Below are 18,891 nucleotides of genomic sequence, written 5' to 3'. Positions count from 1 at the left end.
CACCTCTAGCTGGCTGGGCAGGTGGGGTAGCAACTGCTGTTGTAATCATAGCTTGAGAACTCTGCGGGGCACGCTGTGGCTGAGAAGTCTGTGGAGGTGCGTGCCTCCTAAGTCTGGGTAAATCCCTCACCATATGGAGTGTGTCACTACACACAAAACAAGCTCTGGGAGGACGTGGCAGCTGTGGCTGGCTCGGGCAAGATCTGCTGGACTGACTAGTGAAAACACCCCGCACAGGAGGCACACTAGATACTGGAGGTGCATAATAAGGCTTCTGAGGCCTAGGAGGAGCTAGAATACCACTAGCTGCTGGAAGATCTAAATGAATGGGGTGACTCATATAACCCCTGCCATGATGAGTTGCAGCTGGAGCACGGGCACCAGAATAATGGCCCGACTCTCGAGACCTCTTGGCCTCCCTCTCCTCTCTTTCTCGAGCATGCATACCCTCCAGTCTCCTAGCAATGCTCACCACTTGCTGATAAGAAATATCCATCTCCAACTCATGAGCCATGCTAGACTTGATGCTGGGAATGAGCCCCTCAATAAACTGGCGAACCCTCTCACGAATAGTAGAAACCAAAGCTGGAGCATGCCTAGCCAAGCTAGTGAAACGGATAGCATACTCTGAGACAGTCATAGCACCCTGACGCAAATGCTCAAACTCTATACGCCATGCGTCCCTGAGGCTCTGAGGAACATACTCTCGCAGGAACATATCTAAAAACTGAGTCTAACTCATAAGTACGCCACTACTCATAGGCAGCTCCTCAAAGCTGGAAGGTAGTGAAGGAAACCCAGCTCGATCCTGATATACCCATGGTACAGAGGATACGGTAGCACTCATCTAGAAATCCCAGAACATCATCTGATTCTAGACCACTGAATATAGGAGGATTGTACTTCTTGAACCTCTCAAGCCTCCATTGCTCATCCTCGGAAGTCGTTGCCCTGTCCTCAGGCTGATCTTGTCCTGCAGGTTGTACAGGAATAATCTATAGGACTTGATCAACATGCACTTGCTGCTCAGGAGTGCGGGCGGCGGGAGTCTTTGCTCCTTCACCGGCCTGAGATGTGGTTGCAGCAAGGGGAAGCAGCCCTGCCTGAGCCAGAGTGGTGTACATGCTCTGAACTGTGCAAGAGTCTCCTGGAGAGCTGGAGTGGTAGTAGCAGTAGGCGTATCAGGAGCTTGGCCTCCAGCTGGAACTGCTAGTGGCTCCTCGGTGGCAGCTCGCATGGATGCTCTGGCTGCACCATGTGCACGTCCTCGGCCACTACCCCAGTCCCGACCTTTGACGGCTCTAGAAGGGGGCACGGGTGCCTGATCAATTCTGGTAGCATGTGTCCTCACCATCTGTAAGAGAATAGAAGACAGAAGTTTAGATTTGTAATATCAAAAATCTCGCACGACAAGGAAATTAAATGAAGTGAAATTTTCCTAATAGTTACATAGCCTCTCGTAGATAAGTATAGACATCTCCGTATGGATTCGCGAGACATTAATAAACCGGCTTGTGATGCATAACTCCTATGAACCTAAAGCTCTGATACCAACTTGTCACGAGCCCCGTTTGCCCTCCGTGAACTATCATGACGACACCTAGTCTCAACGACTAGGTAAGCCTAACAATTTCGGAAAAAGGGAAAACAACAGATAAAACTAATAAAAACTGCAGAATAAACATAATGAAGGTCTAAAATACAGCTAGGCATATATAAATATAACTCTCAAACTGAACACTTCCCAAAATCCGGAATCTCATGAAATCACAAGCGGTTGAATAACTACAAGTGTCTAACTCCAGAATGTCTAAACAAGAGTAAATACATAAGGGCTATAACTACAAGAGAGAATGGAGAGAGACTCCTCGGTCTGTGGACGTGGCAGATATACCTCGAAGTCTCTGAAGAATCGCCTCGCCTCAAGGATAGTAGGGCTGAGTCGAAGAACCTAGATCTACACATGGGGAAAACATGTGCAGAAAAGGGCATGAGTACACCACAGTAGTACCCGCTAAGTGCCAAGCCTAACCTCGATCGAGTAGTGACAAGGAAGGTCAGGGCCCTACCGGTCATATAAAATAATGTATAAGGAAAAGAAGCAGTATTAAAGTAACACGGTGTAATAAGAGTAGCAACAACTATAACAGATTGAAATAATCACAGAAGGAATACAACTCAACACAGAGATAACAACCGGGGATCTCCTAAGATACCGTACTATAGTCCCCAAATGTAAATATCCAGTGGATCTCCCGGGTGTCGTCCCGTAGTCCAACTCATACTGCATGGGGATCTACCGAAATCCCGATCCGTAGTCCCAAAATATAAATACCCAGTACTGGAGGAATCTACTGGGTGTAGTCCCATAGTTCCAATATAAATGTGCAGGGGGATCTACCGGAATACAAATCCGTACTCCCAAAGTAAATAGGCGGGGGGATCTCCCGGGATACTATCCTGTAGTCCCAAAGTAAACACACAGCAGCAACACGAGGAATACTCAATTCAATCCAAATTTCATACCAAGGTAAACTATGTATTTCTATCCTAGCATGTTGCACAGAATCCAAATAAGGCAGTTTGAGTAAGTAAAGCAATTAAGTCAATTAGACATGTTTCCCTAAGCTGACAGTATGCTTAAATTGCAAGTAGTATAAACAGGAAAGGAAACACAGTTATAGTTACTTAATGAGAACATGATTTTCAACAATTAGCACAAGTACACAATCGTCACCTCATGTACAAGGAATTTCAAATATCAACAATACCAAATCCTAAGGGGAGTTCCCCCACACAAGGTTAGGCAAGCCACTTACCTCGAACTAGCTCAATCAACTCAATACCACGTTCTTGCTACGAGTATCCGACTCCAAATGGCCCAAATCTATTCAAAGTAATTGCATAATATAAATATAACTTCAAGTAACTAATTCAACTAATTAATTCGAAGCTAACACATGAAATTAAGAAAATTGCCCAAAAAGTCCCCCGGGCCCACATCTCAGAATCGGGTAAGAGTTATGAATTATGAATCCCCATTCACTCGCGAGTATAACCACACCAAAATTATCCAAATCTGATGTCAAATCCCCAATCAAAACTGGAAAATTAGGCCTAATAACTTTTCCAAATTTTTCCCCAATTTCTCACCCCAAATCCGAAATTAGATGATGAATTCATGTTTAGATTAAAGGGTTATAGGCAAAAAGGAGTTAAGAATCATTACCCGCAAAATCCCTTCGAAAATCTCTCCAAAATTCGTATCCTACCGAGCTCCCAATTCAATTTTATGATATGAACTCAAAACCCTCGATTTTGAACTTTATGTTCTTCCCAGACGCAACCTTAATCGCGATCACGAAGAGCAAATTCGCTGGTTCCCAGATTTACCCTACACAAATGCGATACTCCCTACGCGAACATGATGTTTGCGCTGCTCAGCTCTACGCGATCACGATTGACCTCACGTGATCGCGAAGAGCATCTTCCACTCCTCAGCTGCCTCACTTCTTCCTCTTCGCGAACGTGGCGAAGCCCACGCATTCGCAATTCAACTTCTACCAATACTATGCGTTTGCACTCCATTTCACGCGATCACGTAGAACAAACTCCCCCCTATACCTCATCTAAGCCTTCACGATCGCGAGCCTCCTCACATGATCGCGGTGAAGAAAAGTCTGCAACAGAAAACCCCAAAAATCTGATCCTTTTCCAAGTCCAAAAATGGTTCGTTAAGCATCTGAAATACACCTGAGGCCCCCGCGACCTCAACCAAACATGCCAACCAATCCTAAAACATCATTCAAACCTGTTCCAACCTTCCAAAGGCTCAAAACAACATCAAAACACCAATTTAACACCGGATTCAAGCATAACAACTCCAAAAACTCTCAAATTACGCTTTCGATCAAAAAGTCTATCAAACCTCATCCGAATGACCGAAAATTTTGCAAGAACATCACATTCAACACTACGGCGCTACTCCAACTTCCACAATTTCATTCCAACTCCGATATCAAAATCTCACTATCAAACCGAAAATTTTAAAAATTCAACTTTTGGCATTTCAAACCTAAATAAGCTACGAACCTTAAAAATACCATCCGAACACGCCCCTAAGTTTGAAATCACCCAAAGGAGCTAACGAAACCGACATAAATCCATTCTGAAGCCGTCTTTAAGTTGCTCCGACTACGGTCTAATTTCTAAAGCTTAAGCTCTCTTTTAGGGACTAAGTGTCCCAAAACACCCCGAAACTCAAAACAAATCATCCTGGCAAATCAAAATAGCAGAAACAAACACGGGAAAAGTAGTTAATGGGATATCGGGGTGTTAATTCTTAAAACGACTGGCCGGGTCATTACAATGATTCTTCCCTTAATTTGAACACTGATTATTTTATTCTGAACTCCTTTATTTGGTTTGATTTGAACTTCTTTGCTTAATTAGACTCCCTATTATTACCGTTTTTTAATTGCCCCTAATTTTAAGGAGTATATTTTGAACCCCTTATGTGATTGGATTTTGATGGCCTTTAATTGTTGATTTCTGATTCTTTTACCTTATTGGCTCTACTCTTGAACTACTATATAAGCACTCTCAATATGCTCCTTCAACACACGAACACACTGTTCAGAATACACACACATACATTCAAACTCTCCCTTCTTTCTTTTCTTCTTGTGCTAACTATATCTAGCCGGCTAAAAGCCAAGGCTAGATAGCGGAATTGCACTTGTTTTCACATTATGCATTTTCTTCTTTAACTGGTATGTCTCTAGTTAAATTTTAAAACTCAACTTTATGTGTTCCATGTCTATACATCCATGCTTATTCATGTACTAGTTATTTAATTTGTTTCTTTGTTTGTTGTTATTAAGCATGTCTAAATTCTGCCTTAAGTGTAATCAGCATGTCTAGCCTCACTTAGTTCTTTGATACTTGTCCAGCATGTTTACTTAGTTCCGTTATCCCCCCCCCCCCAACTGTTATGACCATGTAGTTACTTAGTCTTCTAGTGCATTTTATTGGCCTTAATTGTGTGTCAAATTTTGTTCAACAAACTCTTGTCTTCAACATGATCCCGTTGCATTCTTTCCCTATGTTTTAACTGTCTGTTACCTTGTTCAGTAGACTCCTAGTTGTTTTGTATATTTGGTGTATCAAATATTTCCTTGTTTATGTGGTTTCAACCCTATATGTTCCCAATCCCTTCACCCTTATTTGTAAGTCTGCTTGTCAAGTAAATCTGGGTATTCTATGATTAATTGGATAGTTTGCTGAGTATGCTTTCCTCAAAGAATGATTTTAAAATTGCTGCTCCTACTCCTAGCATTCTTCTCAAAACTGGTCACTCCTAGTATCTTTAAAAAACTGTTTCTGAATCTTTTCACTTCTAAACTGTTTTATTAAGTCTTTTAACACTATGTCAAGCATTCTTACCCTACGCTTAGACTATTAAGTTTTGCCCTTCTGGTGTGTGTACTGCTTAGGGATCCTTGAGATCTCTCTAAACTCTAGCATACCAGGGCTGGCCCTTCCATACTACACATAACCAATCCCTATTTTATGAAAGGTCTTGGTATGAGCACTGCCTGGGATCCTTGAGTTCCTTAGGGAACTCTGACACACCAAGACATACATTACTGGATGTGAGATCTTTGGCTTTGAGACTCTATTGAAGGCCTGGCATTCCCAGGTTTACTTTGGGCTGATTTAGGCTCCTTATAGTATAGTTTCATTTACTTTTGTAATTCATTTGATCCTAGTCTGTAATAATATTATTTGTAAACAGATGTTGGGGTGATTAGTAAAAGGGGATGGTTCCTATATGATGTTTGTGGGAAACTAGGTAGATATCATGCTTTAGGTTGATACATAGTAGAAATCATGCTCTTAGTTTATATATATATTTTCAATAGAAATCCTGCTTTGAGTTTATATTATGATAGAAATCATGCTTTAGGCTCATATGCTATGTTACTTGCATCAAAACATGTCATATGTCCATATTATTTTCAATAGAAAACCTGTCTTAGGACACTCACGTTTATATTTTGATATTAGAAACATGCTATAAATTCATCACTTCTTTCTATGACTCTGCATAAGTTATTATCATCTGTAAATCATGTCATTAAACTACTGTTGTAATCAGGCTTAATAAAATGATCATCTCTCTAGAAATCCTGATTTAGGACTATGTTTGCATTGGCTCTAAACCATGTCTATGTTGCTTGAATGAATAATTGTCTATAAAAAGGTTTAAGAATAGTTCAACACATAGATATCATGTTATAGTGTAAACATGCGTGAAATTAGTTCTGTGACATTAATCAACTAATTCAGTACGCCTATAGGATTGAATAACCTCAAGTAGTCTTGACCAATTCCCAGAATTATGATTGCATACAGATCCATGCCTAGGCAAGCCTTAGGTAATTAATGGTCTTATAACTGTGAAATCAAGTTCTGTTTGTGTGTGAAATTGTCCAGGTTTAATAGGCTATAAAATCAATAGGCAAGCTGATTAGGGTTTTGCCACTTTGCTTTTAAACAAAATGCTGCATATTCCGTATATGTGATGTTCATCTAGATATAATGTTCTAAGGCTTTCTAAATTTCTTTAAATTTAGTTTTTTGAGACGTGCTATGTATCTGATTATTTGTGGAGGTAAACATGAGCCCCCTAATTGCTTCCCTATTTGACAGTCGTATGTGTTCTTTGTTGTCGCTTAGATTTTACCTTTTAAATACCGTAAGAGTGTCTAGAACTGCCTAAGTATAGAGGTCCTAAATGCCTCCAGGACCACAAGGAAGGGACGGGTAAAGCACACTTAGAGTTCGTTAACTAAACTCGCTTATATAACCACTAAGGAGAGGGTAATGGGTAGTAAAAGGATATGATGACATGTGTGCTAATACCACGTCTAACCCATTTAGTTGAGGAAGGCTTACCGGGTATTGTACAGATGTGATCCTATAAGCTAATAAACTTATGACTTTCCTTTCCCAATTAACATATGTGTGCTTAGACTGCCTAACTTCCTTAGTTTATGTGTGTATTCTTGGACTATTCAAACTTCCTTAATTTATGTATGCTCAGACCATCTAAACTTTCTTGATTTTATATATATGCTTAGACTGCATAAACTACCCTTATTTGCAAATGTGTGCTTAGACCACTTACTTGTTAAATGACTAATTCACATAACTAAGTTCGGTCGGGAACCCCCATTGTAGACCGCGAGGGGTGCCTAACACCTTCCCCTCAAGGTTATTTCTATCTCATACCCTAATCTCTGGTAATGCAAACTGGTTACATGAGTTAATTGCTCTAGGTGCCCTAACGCACCATAATTCGTTAGGTGACGACTCTTCAAATACCCGATTCCTAAAAGGAAATGAGTTGTTCCTAATAAATGTCGAAACCCAGACTCCGCGAAGGAAAAAGGGGGCGCGACACCACACCATTTTAAAGGATGAAGTATTTTAAACTTAGCCATATTTTACAAAGCTTGCAAATATAAGTACTAAAGGTATACTTCAAAAATTCTTTCAATTATTGTAAACATTTCTCAAAGGCTTTTATAAGTGAAACTTATATCCTCTTTTAAAGTACATATACTATTTTCTTTCAAAACGACAATCTTTAAACAAGACATAGAATAAGTTATAAAACCTTTAAGCTTTAACGAAGTAGAATATAGACATTTAATTTGTTAAACATAATCTAAGTCCTATGGAGCTACTTTAGTTAGTTTTTAAGGGGCGCCTAACTCCTTCCCATTAGAATAATAAGAACCCTTACTCAAAATCTCATCGGTTAGTAGATTAATAGGATAATAATCTTAATAATTAAATAGGTACCCCAGTATAGCTTTAAATATTAGGTGGCGGCTCTTTTTTATCATCAACAGGGAAACCACTAGTTGAATCTAGCTTTGACTTGTGCAAAATAGGGTGCAACACCCACAATCACCGCACCAGCGGTCACACCGCCCGCCCGGCCAGAGGCAGAGGACACGTGAGTAGGGGTCGCCCTAGAGGTAGAGGCCAATCAGGTGGTTCTCCATCTAGGTTCTATGCTTTTCTATCCAAACCAGATGTAGTAGCCTCAAACACCGTGATCACAAGTATTATTTCTGTCTGCGGTTGGGAAGCTTCGGTACTATTTAATATAGGGTCTATATATTCATATGTTTCATCTCTATTTGCTCAATATATAGATGTCTCTCGTGAGTCCTTGGGTGCTCTTGTATATGTGTCCTCACCAGTGGACAGTTTTGTTGTTGTGGATCGAGTTTACTGGTCCTGTATTGTGACTTTATATGGTTATGAGACCAGAGCGGATCTTCTGTTGCGCGACATGACCGATTTTGAGGTCATCCTAAGCATGGACTGGTTATCTTTGTACCATGCCGTTTTCGATTTCTATACCAAGACTGTTACCTTGGCAATGCCAGAGTTACCTAGATTGTAGTGGAAGGGTTCATCTATAAGTATATCTACATGGGTTTATCTCTTTCTTGAAGGCTCGACATATGGCCAAGAATGGTTGTTTGGCCTATCTGGCTTATGTTTGGGATGCTTTTGTAGAGATTCCCATGATTGATTTAGTTCCCGTGGTACAGGAGTTCTCCGATGTGTTTCATTATGATCTACCAGGCATGCCACCAGATCATGATATCAATTTTAGTATTTATTTGGTGTCAGGTACCCAGTCTATCTCTATTCTACCATACAACATGGATCCAAAAGAGTTGAAGGAGTTGAAGGAATAGCTTGAGGAGTTGCTCACGAAGTGTTCATCTGGAAAAGTGTGTCACCTTGGGGCGCACCAGTATTGTTTGTGAAAAGAAGGATAGGTGTATGCAGATGTGCATTGATTACTGCCAATTAAATAAAGTTACCATTAAGAACAAGTACTCGTTGTCGTGGATTGATGATTTGTTCCACCAATTACATGGTGCTAGGGTGTTCTCTAAGATCTACTTGAGGTCTAGGTATCATCAAATGAAGATTTGTGCTTCAAATGTTCCAAAGATGGCTTTCTGGACTAGATATGGGCACTATGAGTTTCTAGTTACGTCCTTCGGCTTGACTAACGCCCCTATGGTGTTTACAGATTTGATGATTGGGGTGTTCAAGCCATATCATGACTCATTTGTCATTGTCTACATTGATGACATATTGATCTACTCGCGTAGTATGGAGGAGCATGAGCAACATTTGAGAGTTGTACTTCAGACCTTGCGGGAACAGAAGCTATATGCTAAGTTCTCCAAGTTTGAGTTCTGGTAAGATTATGTAGCATTCTAGAGACATATTAAATTAAGTGAGAGTATTAAGGTAGATCCAAGGAAGATCGAGCCAATTCAAAGTTGGCCTCGTCCTACCATAGTGATCGATATAAGGATTTTCTTAGGGTTAACGGGTTATTATCATCGGTGTGTGGATGGCTTCTCATCTATCATAACACCTTTGACTAGATTGACCCATAAGGGAGCTCCGTTCAGATGGTCCGATGATTGTGAGGCAAGTTTTTAGATGTTCAAGATAGCATTGACTATAACACCAGTGTTACTGTTGCCCTCCACCTTAGGGATGTATATTGTGTATTGAGACGCTTCACGCATTGTCTTGGGTTGTGTATTGATGCAGGAAGGGCAAATTATTGCATATTATTCACGTCAGTTGAAGTCCCACGAGAAGAATTACCTTGTTCAAGATTTGGAGTTGGCTATGATAGTTCATGCCCTCAAGATCTAGAGGCATTATCTTTATGGGGTGTCCTGCGAGGTTTACACCGATCATCGCAGTTCGCAATATTTGTTCAAGTAGATGGATCTTAATTTGAGGCAATATAGGTGGCTTGAGTTACTGAAGGATTATGATATTACTATCCTTTGTAATTCGGGCAAGGTGAATGTAGTTGCAGATGCATTGACCAGAAGGGCTGAGAGTATGGGCAGTTTGGCATTTGTTTCAGCAGAGGAGAAGCCATTGGCTTTGGACATTCATTCCTTAGCTAACAGACTTGTGAGGTTGGATATTTCAGAGCACAATTGAGTTCTTGCATATGTCATAGCTCAGTCTTCATTATTTGAACGGATCAAGTCTCGTTAGTATGATGATCTACACTTGTTGGTTCTTATAGAGACGGTGCTACAGGGTGGCTCCAAGGAGGTTACTATTAGTGACGATGGTGTTCTGCGACTCCAGGGTCATTTATGTGTTCCTAATGTTGATGGCTTGAGGGAGATGATTCTAGAAGAGGCATACAGTTCACGATATTCTATTCATCCAAGTGCTACAAAGATGTATTGCGACCTGGGGCACCATTATTAGTAGTGGCGGATGAAGGAGGACATAGTTGAGTATGTAACGAGATGTCTAAATTGCTAGCAGGTTAGGTATAAACACCAAAGGCCAGGTGGCGTACTTCAGCAGATAGTTATACCTGAGTGAAAATGGGAGCGCATTACTATGGACTTCGTTGTTGGATTACCACGAACATTGAGGAAGTTTGATGTTGTCTTGTAGACAGGCTGAACAAGTCGCCAAACTTTATTCTAGTTGTGACTGTCACACCTCCTTTTTCCGCACCCGAGGGGGTGCAAGGGAGTTTTTTCCAATTAAAGGACAATCGAAACGAGATTTGTTTATTTATTTCAGAGTCGCCACTTTGGAGATTTAGGGTGTCCCAAGTCACCAATTTTAATCCCGAATCGAGGAAAAGAATGACTCTATATTATAGTCTGCGTACCAGAAATCCGGATAAGGAATTCTGTTAACCCGGGAGAAGGTATTAGGCATTCCCGAGTTCCGTGGTTCTATCACGGTCGCTCAACTGTTATATCCGGCTTGATTATCTGATTTTATACAAATGTGAACTTATGTGCCAATTTTATCTTTTAACCGCTTTTATCATTCACTGTTATTTTTATAGGACTTGCAACGTCGTGAAAACATATCTCGAACCACGTTACATCAATGCACACGTGGTTATTGACATATCTCGACTCGGTTGAGATTTGAATTTGGGTCACATAAATGTGCACCCGAATTTAGGGAGATATCATTATTAAAGTCGCGCCTAAAGCAACTAGCGCATTATTATTTTTGGGGTAGGGCCGTGAAATTTGCTAAACGGCCCATCCCGGAATCTAAGTATTTAATACATATATTTTGTGAGGGCCCCGCAGTTTGTCCCTTTTATTTGGCGAGGCTCGCCTCATCTTATTATTATTATTTTTTTTAAAAAGAATTTGCAACGTTATGGAAATGCGTCTCAGACCACGTCACAATCAATGTACCCGTGATTAGAAACACATTTCGACTCCGTTGAGACTTGGATTTGGGTCACATAAATGTGCACCCGAGTTAAGAAGGTAACATTATTAAATACGCGCTTAAAGCAACTAGCGTATTGTTATTTTGGGAAAGGCCGTGAAATTCGCTAAGCGGCCTGTCCCGAATTCTAAGAATTTTAATAGGGTTCCTATTATTCCTAACTTTGCTAACGTATTGTTATTGTTATTAAACCCAACTTCCATTACTAACAAATGAGAAATAAGGTTTAAACGCTAGTAGTCATGATTTTTTCATTCAGACGTTCACATACCCATTACACCGAGAGTACATAATATATGCGAGCACATATGTTCGCAACAAATCACTGGATGTCAAATTGTTCCCTTAATAAACACAAATATATGCATAGAAGTAGACATTCTCGTACAAAAACTTAAGTTCACAATATGTTCTCACATTTACTTTAAGCATATGCAGTAACTAATCATAAGATGAACATTTTTAACAAAAACGACAAAAATTGCATTGTTGACATTCATCTTAAACCATAATATGTGAATCGAACGAAATGAAACAAAGGACGAAGAACACTAACCTTCGAACCTCGACAAACCTAGAACGACAAATAGCGCCCCCGACGGAACTCAAGCCGGATCTCACTGAACAACGACGAAACCTCGGACAAACGCCTCGTCGTACCGGACCTCGATGAACTAAAGACGACCTCGATGGAAATAGAAAGCTCGGACCCACAACTGTCAACAACTAAGGATTGTCTAGATATAAGGAGGAAACAGCTATAGAGGGTCGTTTGGGGATGTGGTCGATGCGGCTACTGGTTGCAAGCTTGCGAGGGATCGTTTGGGCAGTGGTTCAAGGCGGGAGGCGTCGCTGGACTGGGGGTCATTTGGCGACGTTGGAGTTTAGTGATGGTGCTTGGACGTGAGGTTGGTGGCGATGGTTGGAGTTTGGACGTTAGAGGGTGGCGACGAAAGGTTGCTGGTGCTTCAAACGTTGGGGGTGCGACTGGTTATGGCTGGAGGTGGAGAAGTCTGTTTGGTGGTGGTGTTAGGGTGGTGTTTGGGGCAGTGGTCGACGGAGGGAGCTCGTTGCGACGGGGGTGCGCCTGGTTTGGACGTGGTGTTTGGATGTTAGCGGAGGGTCAGTGACGACGAACAACAGTGTCGTCGGGGCAGTGGTCGAGGACGGAGCTAGTAACGGCAACAATGGCGGATTCAAGGAGGAGGAAGGCGATGGTCGTCACTGTCGCGACTGGTTTTAGTTACGACGGGGTGAGGGCTGCTGACGGGTTGACGACGCTGCTGCCGGACTGGTTTGGGTAACAATGGTGGTTTGTCGACGGTGGTGATGGAGGAGGAAGAAGGGGTGGTTGTTTGGGTGGTTTGACGGAGGTGGAAGCAGGTGGTTAGGGTTGTTTTCGTTCTTCTTCTTCTCTTCTTTTTGAAGAAGAAGATCAACAGTGTCTTTGTTCTTAAAAAATTCCAAAGTCCTCCTCTTTGGCTTGTTTGTCCGTGCATTTGTATAGTTTTTGCCAAGACAAATGAGCCCCACGCGTGGTGGGGTTCGAGACTTGTGTCCCCCACGCGTGGTGGTGTTCCCCGTGTATCGTGTTTCGTCTGTGTTCCCCACGCGTGTCCCCTCATGTGTGGTGGACTCGGATTATTATGGGCTAGGTCCGAAATTAGGCCTAAAAGCGGGTGATTTGAACCCGAATATTATTCTTTTGCCCGGACCCGAGAAATAGGAACACGTTGCTTAACTGGTCCTATGTAAGCAAAATAACTACCAAAAAAAATAAGACTAGTATTTAACAAAACTATATCTTTTTAAATATTTTTTCAAGATTTAAAATAGCTACAAAATATTAATAAAACTATTTTTTGTAATTTTTGTTTTTTAAATATTAAGATAAAATATAAAGTAACATTTTTGTATTTTTTCAAAATTAAAATGACTATAAAACATTAATAGAACTATATTTTTGGTAATTTTCGTTTTTTTTAATATAAAGATAAAAGATAAAGTAACATTTTCGTATTTTTTCAAAATTAAAATGACTATAAAACATTAATAGAACTATATTTTTGGTAATTTTCGTTTTTTAATATAAAGATAAAATATAAAGTAACATTTTCGTATTTTTCAAAATTAAAATGACTATAAAACATTAATAGAACCATATTTTTGGTAATTTTCGAAATTATATAAAGTACAAAATAAAGTACAATTTTTGTATTTTTTCAAGTTTATGATAAATACATAAACTAAAATTTATATATATATTTTTGTAATTTTCCTTTTTTTTGGCGACGAAATAAAGCAAAAATAGTCAAAATAGCTATATTAGGCCTAAATTACATATTTATGCTAAAAATGTGAACATTCTCGGGGAGGGTCAAAAATCAGGTGTCTACAGCTGCCCCTCTTTGCCTGGAAACACGAAGAGTTTTCCGACAAAGAACGACTAGACATGTTTTTGACCCGACCATTACTTGGAGGGACTACACTACGGGAAGGAAGGGGATGTGACCGAGCCCTGGTATCTGAGCTGCCTACATATCCTTGGTTATACAGGAATCAGGCCACGTGTAGTTCAGAAACGAGAGAGAGAGATGGTAGAGTGTACCGAGGTGAAGAGTCGATCGAGGTGCCGTTCCGTTGAGGTTCCGGTCTGCGGTCCTGTCATTACAACAAAAATGAAAACTGAAAAAGACTAACTAAGCCTATCAGCTACTAGTTACAAGGATTCCTATCTTTAAGTCTTCTGAAACTTGATCTTGAGTCTTGAATGGTGCTTCACACAGACTTTGGATTCGAACCTTGCTACTTGCTAGTTGCAGGTGCTAGTTCTTGAGCAGACCTTGATACCCTTTTTGTGTCCAGCTTTTGTTGACCATCTTAGACTGTTGACTCGCTTTCTTGAGGCGAGCTTCTGCTATTTATGACTTGGTTGAATGCTGGGGATTTTAGCCGTAGCCTTCTGATTCCCGGTGCTGGGGATTTTTATTGTTTCCTGCAGGGGATTCCTGTTGTATTCCTCTGCTTTATTGATTCTAAATGTGCTCCTTTCTCATATGAGCGGGATTTTGGCTTCAATACTTCAATTGTATTCCCTTATTCTCCAGGTGGGTGCCTGATTTCTACTTCTTTTCTTTATCCTTGTTCTCCAGGTGGACGCCTGATTTCTTCCTTCCTTTGTCCTTGTTCTCCAGGTGGACGCCTGATTTCTTCTTTTCTTTGTCCTTGTTCTCCAGGTGGATGCCTGATTTCTTGTTCTCCAAGTGGACGCCTGATTTCTTTTCTTTGTCCTTGTTCTCCAGGTGGACGCCTGATTACTTCCTTTCTTTGTCCTTGTTCTCCAGGTGGACGGCTGATTTCTTCTTTGTCGGCCTGCATTTTCCTCCGATGCTTTTATTTTGTGAACTTGAGGGATGGTACGGGCCTTTTGCTCCTCTGAGTAACAGTTTTCATTTTGCTTGATCCGCTGGGGACATGGCCTTCTTCATCAAGCCTTTCAATGGTTCCTTCGGCGGTATGGCTCTCTTCATCAGATTTGCCATGCTGGGCATGACTCAATGTTTACAAACTGCTTCTTTCAAAATGCGTCCTTACGCGTCCTTTTGACTCGTGTGCCTGAGTTTGCCGCTTTCTGCTTCCCGGTACTGGGGATTTTTATTGTTCCCTGCTGGATATTCATGTTGTAACCTTCTACCTTCCAGTGGGGTTACTGCTCTCAAAACCTGAAATATTTAAACTAAAACATAAAAATATTCCTCTCGTTATACAGGTGGGCGCCTATTTAAGCTAAGACATGAAAATTATTCCTCTCGTTATATAGGTGGGCGCCTATTTAAACTAAGACTGAAAATTATTCCTCTCGTTATACAGGTGGGCGCCTATTTAAACTAAGACTGAAAATTACTCCTCTCGTTATACAGGTGGGCGCCTATTTAAACTAAGACATGAAAATATTCCTCTCGTTATACAGGTGGGCGCCTATTTTAAACTAAGACTGAAAATTATTCCTCTCGTTATACAGGTGGGCGCCTATTTAAACTAAGACATGAAAATATTCCTCTCGTTATACAGGTGGGCGCCTATTTAAACTAAGACATGAAATTTATTCCTCTCGTTATACAAGTGGGCGCCTATTTAAACTAAGACTGAAAATTATTCCTCTCGTTATACAGGTGGGCGCCTATTTAAACTAAGACATGAAATTTATTTTCCCGTTCCTCCGAGAAAATTTTTGACAATGGCAGAAAATTTTCTGCCCCTGTTTTGCTGACCTTTCTGGTATCGCGTTCCTCTGCCTTCATCGACCTTTATTTTCCTGCAGCAGACAGAAAGACTTAATTAGTTTTAATCATGGTGGGGCAACGGTGATCTTTCCGTTGGGGGATGATTTCTCCCTTTTCTTTTCCTTGCTTTGTGCACCAATAACTGGTTGGTGGACGACGTTGCTTGCTGGGGTGGTTCTTGCTGGGAGTCTGCTTTTAATCCCGAAATTACCCCCTTCAGGAGTTCACTTCCCCCGGAATTGTGAGGCATAGAATTGCATTTCTTGGGGATATCTTGTACTGGATTGATTTCCCTTTCCTGTGGCGTCTGACCACTTTGGACTGGTAGTAAACTTTGAAAAATCTCTTTCAACACGAATTCTTAGAAAGAAAAACGAAAGAAATAGAAAAAGAAGAAAATCTTTCTGAACCAATACTTGGTGGAAAAAGGAAAAGAGAAAAAACTTATCTGGACAACAGACTGGTCCTTGTGATCATGACGTGCACCATAGATTCCCGACCCAGTCTATTTGTATCAATCAACTTGCCAGATGACCTTACTTGCTGGGGATAAATGGGCGTCCATTTCTCTGTGAACGCGGATCCCTTTTGTTGATCTGTCTCGTCGCCTCATAGTGCCCTTCGAGGGGTTTTCACTAATGAGACTCTCTCTTTTCTCTCAGCTCCCGGCGCCTTATGGTGCCTGTGAAGGTTTTTACCAATAAGACTCTCTCGTTTTATATCCCTCATCTTTCGTCGCCTCTCGGTGCCTGTGAAGGTTTTCACCGATAAGACTCTCTCATTTTATTTCTTTAGAGGACTCGGGGTGCTGTAGATACGACCCTCTCTTCTGGCGATTCCTTTGACCATCAATTCATTCTCAGTCTTACGATCCTCTTTTTTGCTGGGGATCGGTGTATTATTCTCGGCCTCATTTGCCTGACTTGGCATCTCTTGGACATTGATCGGGAGGTCTTTGGGATGTTGATGTTGGTTTTGGTGTGAGGTTAAAGAAAGGCTATAAAAATGAAAATACTTTGATGGGTGATGTGCTACAACTTTTGGAATCAAATCTTTGTTGGAACTTAAAACATAACCTCTGCCCCAGTTTTCTTGCTTGGGGAATTTATTTTTTTACGCTTATGTTGAGCTATGTGCGTTACGCACACTGTGCCTATTATGCACACTATGTACATTATGCATCCTATATTCACTATGATGCACACTATGACCGAGCCATGAGGCGCCTACGTATCCTCTTCGAGGAATCAGGTCAAACGTAGTTCCCGCTGTTTTGTGATTTTTATCTTCTTCTTTTCTTTTTCTTCTTCTCTTTTTCTCTTTTTTCATTTTTCTTTTAAAATTTTCTCTTCTTCTTCTTTCTCTTTTCATATCTTTTCCGTTAGTGATTCCAAAAGAGGGGTATGAAAGAATAACTTAAAGCTCAAAAGGGGAAAACAAGGGTAAAAGTGTTTGGATAGAAGAAAGAATTGCCTCCGTCATTTCATTATCCAATAAGTACCAAGTACAAACAAACGAACCAATAACTGCCATAATCAAAAGAAATTACGCATAATATCTCTTGACTGCATCCGAATTGATAGCCATGTCAACACATCTTCCCTCGATATCCGTTAAACACAAAGCTCCATTGGACAATACTCTGGTCACGATATAAGGCCCTTGCCAATTTGGGGCGAACTTGCCTTTTGCCTCGACCTGGTGTGGGAGGATCTTCTTCAATACCTGCTGCCCTACTTCAAACTTCCTGGGGCGTACCTTCTTATTATACGTTCTCGCCATCCTTTTCTGATACAGCTGACCATGGCACACTGCTGCCAATCTTTTCTCGTCTATCAAGCTCAACTGTTCCAATCGAGCTTTGACCCATTCATCATCATCGATCTCGGCTTCAAGGACAATCCGGAGGGACGGAATTTCGACCTCCGCCGGTATTACGGCCTCAGTTCCGTACACCAACAAATAAGGAGTTGTACCTATGGAAGTCCGGACTGTAGTGCGGTAACCCAACAAAGCAAAGGGTAATCTCTCGTGCCATTGTCTGGACCCTTCCACCATCTTTCGCAGTATCTTCTTGATTTTCTTATTGGTTGCTTCGACCGCTCCATTCGCCTTGGGACGATATGGGGTGGAATTGCGGTGTGTAATCTTGAATTGTTGGCATACCTCTCTCATCAGGCTGCTGTTAAGATTCGCACCGTTATCCGTGATGATTACTTTTGGGATCCCAAATCTGCAGATGATATGGGAGTGCACAAAATCCACCACTGCTTTTTTAGTTACTGATTTGAAGGTTTTAGCCTCAACCCATTTGGTGAAGTAATCAATGGTTACTAGAATGAACCTATGACCGTTGGATGCTGCTGGATCGATAGGTCCAATTACATCCATGCCCCATGCCACAAACGGCCAGTGTGCTGACATCGTATGTAACTCTGTTGGCGGAGAATGAATCCGATCTCCATGTATCTGACACTGATGGCATTTCCTCACGAAAGTGATACAGTCATGTTCCATGGTGAGCCAATAAAACCCTGCCCGAAGGATCTTCCTTGCCAATACATATCCGCTCATATGTGGCCCGCAAACTCCAGCATGTACCTCTGCCATAACCGCCGTGGCTTGACCGGCATCTATACATCTCAACAATCCCAAATCTGGGGTCCTTTTGTATAGCACTCCTGCGCTGAGGAAGAAACCATTTGACAAACGCCGAAGGGCTCTCTTTTGGTCTCCAGTGGCCTGTTCCGGATATATCCCCATTCTGAGGTATTCTTTGATATCATGAAACCAGGGCTCGCCATCTGCTTCCTCTTCTACGGCGTTGCAATAAGCGTGCTGATCACGGACCTGGATGTGCAGAGGATCAACATACATTTTGTCAGGGTGGTGCAACATTGATGCTAAGGTGGCCAATGCATCCGCAACCTCGTTATGAACTCTCGGGATACGTTTGAATTTTACCGATCGAAATTGCTTACTCAGATTGTGCAAGCATTGTCGATAAGGTATGAGTTTCAAGTCCCGTGTTTCCCATTCACCCTGAATCTGATGTACCAAGAGGTCCGAGTCTCCCAAGACCAAGACGTCTTGGACATCCATGTCCGCAGCCAATCGTAGACCCAAAATGCAAGCTTCATACTCAGCCATATTATTGGTGCAATAGAAGCGTAGTTCAACCATAACAGGATAATGGCATCCCGTTTCAGAAATGAGTACTGCTCCTATTCCCACCCCTTTCGCGTTTGCA

The sequence above is a fragment of the Nicotiana tabacum genome, chromosome 8 (genome assembly GCF_000715075.1).
Source record: "Nicotiana tabacum cultivar K326 chromosome 8, ASM71507v2, whole genome shotgun sequence".
Taxonomy (NCBI): Eukaryota; Viridiplantae; Streptophyta; class Magnoliopsida; order Solanales; family Solanaceae; genus Nicotiana; species Nicotiana tabacum.
Note: the sequence above shows the minus strand (reverse complement) of the source record.